The following is a 10560-nucleotide window of genomic DNA, read 5'->3' as shown; positions in this document are numbered from 1 at the left end:
ACTATATCTGCATCAAAAAGAACGAAACCTTTCCAAATTCCTCTGTTTCCTTTCTCCTTTTCTCATACATCAAAGCATGAGTTTTGTGTGCTGCACTGCTTTGAAGGAAAGGAAATTCAAAACATGTATCTAATCCTCTGTAAATATGGAACAGTGAATACTTATGTGCAACTCTTAAGATTTCTTGTATTGGATCCAGAGGAAAAAATGTCCTTGCAGGAACAAAATGTCAAACCACTGTTGTAGCCATAGGAGATAAATCCATTCTCTGTCCCTGAGAGCCAAGCCTACTTTCCACCATTTCCCACATAGTCATCTTTAACACACTTCCACAGATGCTTCATGGCATCACTATGTATTTTAGACATTTCCTACAGTTAAATGTATTTTCTGCCTTTATCTCATCTGCATAGTAATGAGAAGAGGATAATCTAGTTCCCATCCTCCCCTTCCAAAGAAAATGAATCCAATGAAGTCAAGTACTCTTTTGCTACTAATAGGGTAATAGGGAGCCATAGAGTCATATGATCTTAAAATGGCTTGGGGTGGAAGGGATCTCAAAGGTCATCTAGTTCTAACCCTCTGCTGTGGGCAGGGTTGCCAACCACTATATTAGGCACTAGATCAGCATGCCCAGGGTCCCATTCAACCTGGCCTTACACCTTCAAATGCATTGCAGCTCAGATCAGGAATGCAATTTAGAAACAAATCTCTCAGTCCTGTTGGCTTATTGTGTTTCAGTCTGTGCCCCATTGAGCTTGCTGGAGAGAATCTGGGCTTCTTTCAGCTGAAACAAAATGTAAGTTGTGCTCCAAGAGCATCTCAAGTGCTCCTGATGCTGATGAGTGTTCAGTTTTCAGATAAGCTAGTCTGTAATAACTACCTGGAATAACTGTAATGTGTTTTAATCAGTGCTGTGATGATCTTTTGGTCAGAAACTTCATCCAAATAACTGTGCTAATTAGCCCATTACTACCTGAATATATCTGTTTCTTTTTGGAGCCTGTTTTCATGTTTGACCTCCTCTAAGAATCCCAGCTGTGAAGTTGAATTTGTTGTTAGCCAGTACATCCTTTTCTTTGGTTTAAACTCATTACCTACTAAGTTAATTGGATTCTTCCTGTGGCTTATGGGTTATGTTGTGAAAAGTAATGAGCACTCTTTTCACGTTTCCCTTATTGTTCATACTTTTACAGACCTCTGTCACATTTCTTCTCTGTTGCATTCATTCAAGACCAAGGAGCCCTTTAAATTCAAACCAGAGCTAGGAAATCATCCTTATTCCCCTCCTCAGTTCTGTTTCAGGTCATACTGTATCCTTTTGGAGATGGGATGACCTGAGCCACGGACACTGTACCACATACTGATGTATTGCAGATATGCATGAGTAGTCAGTCAGTCAGTAGAAAACCTCACTCAGTATTTATTTGCTACACTGATAGCTCTGGCAGCACCATGGCACTTTGAAATTGGATTTCAAGAGAATAGTGGGAAAAAAGGACTTAAAATTTAAAACGAGAAAGAGGTAGGGGCATAAAAGGACTGTCAGTGTCATCTGATGTTAAATTAAATGAGCTAGGGAAAGCCACAAAAGAGTTGGAAGACAAAGTATTGAATTTGCAGCCTCTGAGGAATTATCTCAGTTTGAGTGACTACTATATGCCAAAGTTATAAGCAACTAAGTTTGTTTATCTGTTAGGAAAAAAAAAAAAAAAAAGGAGAATGAGCTCTCCATGTTACATAAAATAACTTCTACTTAGGGCAGGTCTTTTTTGACTCTGAAATGCTGAATTCTCTGTTGGAAAAAGAGACAGGCCTTAAACCTGCCCTCCAACCTGACCAACATGATTGACATCAACATGCTGCAGCAGCAAGAATATTATACAGGTGGCCAAACCAGGGAAATGATCTTTTCCAAACTAGCCTATTTTCACAAAGTACAGATCTTACATCTTTAAAGCAAACACAGACTTTACATTCAAGAGACGCACAGAAAGAACAGATTTTAGGAATTTTCACATTTTCAATTCTGAACTCCTTACAGAAGAGAAGCTTACTATTTAGACATGAAATGGCCAAAATAGATTTAGAATCATATTTTCATAGAATCATTAAGATCATCCAGTTCAACCAAAACCCATCCCCACCATGCCCACTGAACCATGTCCCTCAGTGACACATCTACACGTTTCTTGAATACCTCCAGGGATGGTGACTCAACCAGTGCCCTGAGCAGCCTGTTCCAATGCCTCACCACACTTTCTGAAAAGAAATTTTTCCTGATATCTAATCTGTGTTTTCTTGTGCTCTGCCACTGGTGATTCACCCTTCTTGCTTTACAATGGTTTTCAAGCATTATCAACAACACCCTGAAGCGGCTTCAGAAGTTAATACATGAGGTTGACTATAAAGAAATATGTACATGAACCTTTTAATACATCACATTTAGCATCACAATACAATCACAGCCATTGCAGGTCTAAAGCTGAAATGCCATTTCATAGCTAAGAATACTAATCATCCATCAGGACTTCCTGAGGAACTCTATACTTCTTGCTGAATATTTTCCTGATTCTGCAGACTTTCAAAATACCTAGAAACAAAATTATTTCTTTTTAAATCCTCACCTGCACTTCCATTCTTGTCAGTACGGTCTGTTTACGAAGCACTCTGTATGGCCGGTAAGGTCAGAGGGAGAAAACAATGAATGGAAGGACAGCACCTCTCCTTATGGAAAAAGTCTGAGGGAATTTGTCTTGTTTAGATTGGAAAAGGAAAGGCTAAGGAGGAGACCTCATTGCAGCCTTCCAGGACTTGAAGGGAGCTTGTAAGGAGGAGGGGGATCGACCTCTTACATGGTCTGATAGTGATAAGATAAAGGAGAATGGTTTTAAACTAATAGAGGAAAAATTTGATTAGATGTTAGGAAGAAATTATTTACTCGGAGGGTGATGGGGAACTGGCATGGGCTGCCCAAAAGCAGCTATGGATGCCTCATCCCTGAAGGAGCTCAAGGCCACGTTGGATGGGGCCCTGGGCAGCCTAAGCTAATGGGGGGCAGCCCTGCCCATGGCAGGGGGTTATGGCTGAGTGGGCTTTGAAGTCCTCTCCAAACTAAGCCATTCTGCAAGCCTATGACTCCATTACAGTAATTAAAGATGAATCTGCTCTAGGAGATAATTACCCAGTACTTGCTGTGTGAGCAGAGCAAGAATGGGGCATGATATGCCCCCACTTGTTTTTAATTTGGTCATCACATTACAGCAGGGCTCCAAAACGGAGCCTCTCGAGGCCATTCTCAGGGATTACAAATACCAACTGCTTTCACAATTAGCTATGCAGAAGCAAAGTAGGATTAGGTGGTAGAAGTATTAGTGCGCATTTTCTCTTTATAGCAGGCTGTAATTTTTCTGTTAATTGTTTTTCCAAAACAGAGTCTTCAAAAGAATTCAGTAGGCCACTTTTCCCAGCTGTATGCCAGGATACTGGCTCAGCAATAACAACACAGAAACCATCTCTTATTTTGCTGCCACAGCCCCAGGAGAAGCCTTCTCCCCGTTCCACATCCAGTCAAGCCTAACGTCAGGATGTGCGCAAGTGACCGAAATCTGTCATGTCACAGCTCAGTCCCAAAAGTCCTTGCATTTCTCTCGTCTCTCCTGCCTCTTTCTAGTTTAAGTGGCTGGATAACCAAACCAGCTCAAAATCAAACATTTATGTGAAGCTTAAAACATGAAAATAAAATCTCTGATGCAGAGTCACAGAATGGTAAGGGCTGTTAGTGCGAAGCAAGCCTACAGAGCCACAATCTCATCATCTCCAATACAGGGAAAGGGAACTGGAGCCTCCCATCCACAGTTCAGCTCCTGAAAATTTTAGGCACATTAAAATGCAAATGAAATGATCTATTTTTATAAAACTATCCTATGGAGGATAGAGCTAAGCCTAGTTTGCAAGCCAGTAAGAGAAGTGGTGATGCATCAGTGTGATCTGGCTGATGTCTAGTGGCCCAACAGCACAAACCTAGCATTTGTGCCCACTGCCTCTTGTGCTGCCAAGGACAATGGAAAATGCTCAGAGCTCTTGGTGAAGAGGTAAGTGGAAAAAGTATTGGAAAGAGATACCACCAGGAGTCACCGTGCTGCTCAGGCCCTTTTTTACAGGGCCCCACATAACTTGTGAGCAGAGGGAGGGTAGGCAGCCTGAGTTTGCTAAGCTCTCTCCTCTTTGCCTTCCAGCCTGAGTAAGCACAGTCAGAAACAGTCATTGAGCTGCACAGCTGAAAGGAATATGTTTCTCTGCATTAAAAGTTACCTCAGTACTGGTGCCTGGCTGCCATGAAGTCCCACAGGCAGCCTCCAGCTGGCAGCTTCGTGGTGTGGCAATACCTCAAGAGAAACCACTGCCTCAAAGGAAATCCTGTCCTGTTAATGCCTGAGCTGTGCGCATTATTGCCATCGTTGCTGTTACATACCATTATAATCACAGAGTGAACTGAGATGTCTCCTCTCCTAGGTTTGTGGCATGGATGATATTCATAATGGTAGGAGGAGCTCTCCTGTACATTGCCCTAGATGTGAAACATTAAATGATTTAAATGAGGGAAATCAGCCTCTTAAATTAATTAAGGCTTCAAAAGCTAACTAATTTACTATCTTTCCTTGGAAAAGAATGAAGAAAAAAAAAAAAAAGGTGGTATTATCAGCTCACTTACTTTTACCTCCTGCAGCACCATCTCTCAAACCAGCAGCTCGCTCAGGGCACAGTAGAGAAGGTGGGGAAAACGAGAGAATTGCTCTCAGCAGGAACAGCTGTACCCACAGTGCTAAGGCAACCTCTCCCCAGCTGAGATGAGCTGGGTTTGGTGGCAGTGCTGATGCTTTCAGGGAGCGCTTATCCTTTCATACTTCCCTTGTCTCATCTTCCACCATTCACAGAATCACAGAATAGTTTGGGTTGGAAGGAGCCTCAATCCAGCCCCAGCTCCTGTCCTGGGCCGCCTGTCCCCCACCAGCTCGGGGTGTCCCATCCAGCCTGGTCCTGAGCACTTCCGGGGATGGAGCATCCACAGCTCTCTGGGCAGCCTGTGCCAGTGCCTCACTGCCCTCTGAGCAAAGAATTTTTGCCTAACATCAAATGTGAGAGACCAGGAGCTGTATCTCTCCTTCAAGATTCTTTTTCTTAAGCTAAGCAAGTTAAGACCACAGAAAAAAACTGGGGACAAATTTATTTTTGAAGTAAACACCCTTTCCCACATTAGTCCATTGATGATGGTTTCCTACATAAAGTCTTGAGTTTATTCATGTTAATAAAATCTGAGAGCTAAGACATTGTGTGAAAAAAACAATTTATTCTTAATGCCTTTTAACATTCAGTGCAATGCCAAGATATTTCCTCCCCTCCTAGCAGGGATATATTCCCAATATCCTCATTAACAAGATTTGAGAGAGAGAAAATAAGAAGCCTCAGGAGCTACAAGGGGAGGGAGATAGGAGGGAACAAAGGAGGCTCCAGCTGAGGAGCTGAGAATAGCAGGAGTTCAGCTCAGGTTAAAAATATCCTCATTTTTGGAGACAGAAACCAGATGTGGAGTGAACTCCAGGTCCTGTCCCTCAGCTCAGACACAAGAATATGCAGTGGGGGTATCAGAGAAGGGATGATGAACAAATAGAGTTATAAAAACAGTGCATCATGGCATCAGAAAACAACAGCATTCCAATTCCCATGATGAGGAAACCCAGCTAGCTGGACTCACCCACAAAATAATCAGACAGGCCAATGCTTTTAATATCCTGCAAAACAATCAGTCAGGCCAGTGCTTTTTATATCTAGCAGCTTTAATAGCACTGGAACATCAAATGCGCCTTTGCCAAGAATTAATCTCTGCTTTCTAAGCTCCTACCAGCTCCCCATGTCAGCTGTGAGCTGCTGGACTCACTGCAGGTTTCCTTCTAGGCTCAGGGTGGGGAGTGATACTGGTCCCACTCTCGTAACTAGGCTGAAGGAGAAATGGAAGGACACAGATCTTGTCTGAGGGCAGAAGGTATGGGGAAATTTCCTGTAAGCATCTCAGCTGACTTCAGCTTCCCTGCTCTGGTGTTATTATTTCCATTTCTTCCTTGGGCAAGAGGAACAGAGCCAGGAGTAATTATGGTGGGTCCTAATTGCAGGGTGATGAATAATAATGGAAAAGAAGAACAGGAAGAGAATTCAGCTTTGCTAAAATCACCTTTGGGAAGATGAATAAGTGAAATCAAAATACTTCATCTGCATAACACACCTGGTTTCTCTCATGGCAACCACTCTCCTGGGCACAATGCCATGTCAGTGCTCAACTCCACTGCTTTAATAGTGCTTCCCTAGCAACTCTGCCAGGTGACACTGAGGCAGAAGAATGAGGAGAGCAGCCAAGCTCAACTACAGCAGATGGGAGAAAGCCCAACAGCACAGAAGAGTTCTGTTTGCTGCTATTTCTCTGTTTTATGGAAAAAGCATGAGCAGATCCCACTTCTGAGCTCTTGCTCTGAACATGTATAGCTGAGAATAAGCAGGGAGAAAAGGCTGCCCTGCTGATCCAGACCTGGGAAATGAGAGAGGATGGTCCTGTGCCTCCCCTTATTCACTGGAGAAAAACTTCTGGGGCTGGAGAAAGACCAAAGGGAGAAGTGGACACAGAGCTCCTTCACAGGCCACATGAGGGTGACTTCTGGAACTCTCACCCATACTGCCATACCAGGACTCAGCTGAATGACATGGCGATCACTGCGGCTATGGGACACAAAATCCTCTGCATGGACATATTCTGCAGACCTGGCAACACTGCTAATGACTCAGCACCACAGATGGACAAAATTGATATTCAAACACCAATATGGAGATTCTTATGATCTTCTGGGTGTACCTTTTGTTGGTTTTGAATTTCTGGGGTTTACAGTACCCTGTGGCGAAGGGAAGCCTTTCAATAAGCACAAAAACAATAATAAGCTCCTGAGAAAGTCAGTAGGAAGCAGACATGGTGCTAAGACTTGTCCAGCACCTCCAAGAACCGGGATGTTGAGCATGAAGGGGGGCAGTGATGTCACAGTCTGGCTGTGTGTCCAGCTCCGTTGTGCTGCTGTTCAAGTTATGAGTCAGTCTGTGAGCAGAATGATGCCAATAAAAGCTTGGGAGCAGCCTGCATTGCAAATAACAAGGAATTAACCTGATGCATCACTTCTCATTTTTATGACATCTTAAATGCGCAACAAAATTCTTGTTTCTCTTGCTTCTTTGAACCCAACAATTCCCTTCCCAGGCATGGGTGTCATTTTTTGGATTCCTCAACTCAATAAGGAAACCAGGACTGTGAGAAGTGATGATGTCCCAGGCAGTACATGCATGCTGCTCGGTGCTCACTCTCTCACTGGGAAGCTGATGGCTCAAACCCAGCAGGTCTCTGAGGAACTAGTACTGGCATCTTTATTGCAGTGGTGATATGGGATGACTTGTCTTCTCTCCAGTCTCTGAAACTTACTGGCACTTACTGTGTTCTCACCAATTATCCTTCCAAACTGTCCAAATTTATCTGCTCTAAACCGTAACCTCCAGCCATGGACTTTGGTCATGGCAATTTATTTGTACAAGGCCTATATCAAAGCTCTTATTTTAAACTTTTATTTTTTACCTCATGGTAAATCATCTTCCTATTTACAGCTATTTGAGGGATTATCAGTGGAGCTCATGCTATCAGTTCTGAAGTGTGCCAGAACAGTCCTGAATGAAGTACCCCAACCAGCTTCCAACATACCTGAACAATGACCCTGATCATAGGAGTAAGAGTGCTGGAACATATTTCCTTCCTCATAAAATTAAGCCTGATTGTCTTGTAGCATCACACAGAATTTATTTAATAGTTCAGTCCTTTAAAGCACAAGAACAGCTAATGTAAATCATTTCCAAAGTGAACAACCCAATGAAGAAACTACTTGTTCTCTAGCTGAAACCTCTGGTATATCTCAAATCCCTCCCTTCATCTTCTCCCCAGCCACTACTGAAGGCATACTGGTCCCTGCAGGCTCTTCAGAAGGAAAATAAGGTCAGTGTTAAAAAGCCAGAGAATTTTGTCCTGTTTTCTTCACTTTTTGAAGCTGCAGTGTCTGAAAAAAGTAAAGCATCACGAAAATCAGCACTTAGTAGGCTGACCTTCCTTTTTCCTCCGTTTCTAAATGGTCTATGTACATTTTGACCATTACTATTATTATTTTTTTAATCCTAAAGGAGCATGGGCTATTACAGGTTCTATGAAAGTTGGAATTTACTAGTGGCTACATTGAGGACCTGTTTCCATTCCAGTTTCCATCCCGGGACATCCTTTGTTCCATCTTATTTCCTATGAAGAAATCCGTGTAACTGTTTAAAATGCTGTTATGGCATATGCACAATTCCTGCGCCACCCTGGCTACTGCTGTGGTAAGTGAAACAGGACAGCCCTCCTTTCTGCGCTTGGCAAGAATAGTGCTGGAAAACAGCACTGAAAGGAAAGGCAGAGAGAATCTCACTGATCATTCCTGGGCACCGCACTGAGTTGTTCCAACCCTGGGTAGTCCAACACTAACAGATTTAAAGGCATGTCAGCTCATATGACTTTAAATCCATAGGGCGTTAAAGCTTTCATCCACATTTTCACTCCAAGATTGCTCTGCTTGTTTCTTGAAAGCCTGCAATGGGCACAGATGCTTTGGTGCCTACCAGGGTTGAAAAGTTTGGAGGAATCAGGTGGCATTCTATGTGCTCATCTCAGGAGCTTTCATTCTGTTTGAAGTGCAATGACTCAGCTGTGATCCACTTTTGCCTGCAAGTGAAAAGCATCAGAAAGCATCTTTCATAAGACTAAAAGTGAAGAAGGTATAGTTTTAAAGAATATAGATATGCAAGTAAGCAGGAATATAGGCCAACAGTACTAATAACTATAAATTAAAGGTATATTTGACACAGTGTTAGGAGGGGAAGAGGGAAAGCCTAAGGATAGTCCATTAATTTACCTTAGTAAAATACCCATAGCTGCAATAATTAATTATCCTTTTCTCTGACTTAAGGAAGGATAGATTTTTGGGCAGAAAATCTGTCGTCCAGGCTTTGCACTGCCAGATCACCCAACAACTTCCTCGTTAAAAATGTGTTTTGCTCCTCATTCAGTACTTTCCATCCTTTTTACTTTCAATGTATGTTACAAACTCAGCAACTGTTAGGCAAATTTTGGCTTAGACAAGACTACAGTCCCCAGTGAAACAGGCAGTGTGTTGAATAGAGTTATAACACAGGAAAAGATGCTGTCTGCCTCTGTCTCCCTTTCTGCTTTTCTCTTCCTCCCAAGAAGTGCAGAGGGGTGCTGCACAAATGGGATGTACGCACTTGAAGCAGATATCAACCACAACACAGTCTCTTGATGAGCAGTCAGTTTCTAATGAGGTTTTTTTCATACAATAGAGTGGCTTGGGTTGGAAGGGACATCAAGGATTATCAAGTTCCAACTCCCTTCTGCAGGCAGGGTTGCCAACAGCTAGATCAAGTGCTAGATCGGGGCAGGGCCCTATCCAACTTGGCCTTGAACACCTCCAAAGTATTTTCTATCAGACCCATCATTTAGATAGGGCAAGCAAGAGACTACCAGGCCAGCCCCACACCACGTCACCTTCCGTCTCTGAGAGATACTGTGTTTGGAAAAGCCAGAAGGTTGAAAACCTGTCCAGGGTGCTCATGGAGTGATTTACCCAGAAAGATGCCTTCCATCAGTCTCTTTCAGGTATATTTTTTGGTTCACCAACTAATTAATAAGCTAGAAATCTCTTCCATGAATGTATATATGTTTTCACTCTGTCTACTCTGATTGCAGATATTCCTATTATTGAGATAGGTGCTTTAATCTTGTCCTAGCTCTTCTTCAGCTGTCTCTATAAAGCAGTTCGAAAGCTTTGTACCTGTTTCTACCACAACTTGTACTCCTGCACAGTCCCTCAACATACACTGTCAATATTTCTTTCTCACAAGGGGATTGAGAAATCCTATCTAAGAAAAACTTGATAAAGTATTTTTATCCATAAGAATAAGAATTTCAGTCCTCAGGCTGTATACTTTGTGTCTGTTACTACATGTTCAGTGTCCCTTGAGCCTGGTTGCCTTGGCATCTGTAACAAACACTGACTTATGACATTGTAGAATGCACTGAATTTCCAACAGTTGTGCAATAATTTGTGGTTCATTTCATGTCAGCCAGACCTTACTTTTCTCCCATATGCAGGCTGGTTGAAATGAGAATTGACAGAATCAATATCTGCTGGAGAGGCAGAGAAGTTAATAGAAGAGTTAAAAGTGCAGGGATTTTGAAGACAGCAGAGAGTTGTTCTGTTTTCCAGCCAATTGCCTAGGTTTCCATTGCATTTGAGTTATACTCCAGAAACACGCATCTCCAAAACCAGCTAAGCAAATTTTGTTCCTACATTTTCTTTGGCTGCGGAAGGAAAAGTGACCAACTGGTTATAAAATATTGTATCTGTGCATCTCTTCTGAGATGTATGCCTAGAT

The sequence above is a fragment of the Tetrao urogallus genome (genome assembly GCF_951394365.1).
Source record: "Tetrao urogallus genome assembly, chromosome: 3".
In the NCBI taxonomy this organism is placed as follows: Eukaryota; Metazoa; Chordata; class Aves; order Galliformes; family Phasianidae; genus Tetrao; species Tetrao urogallus.
Note: the sequence above shows the minus strand (reverse complement) of the source record.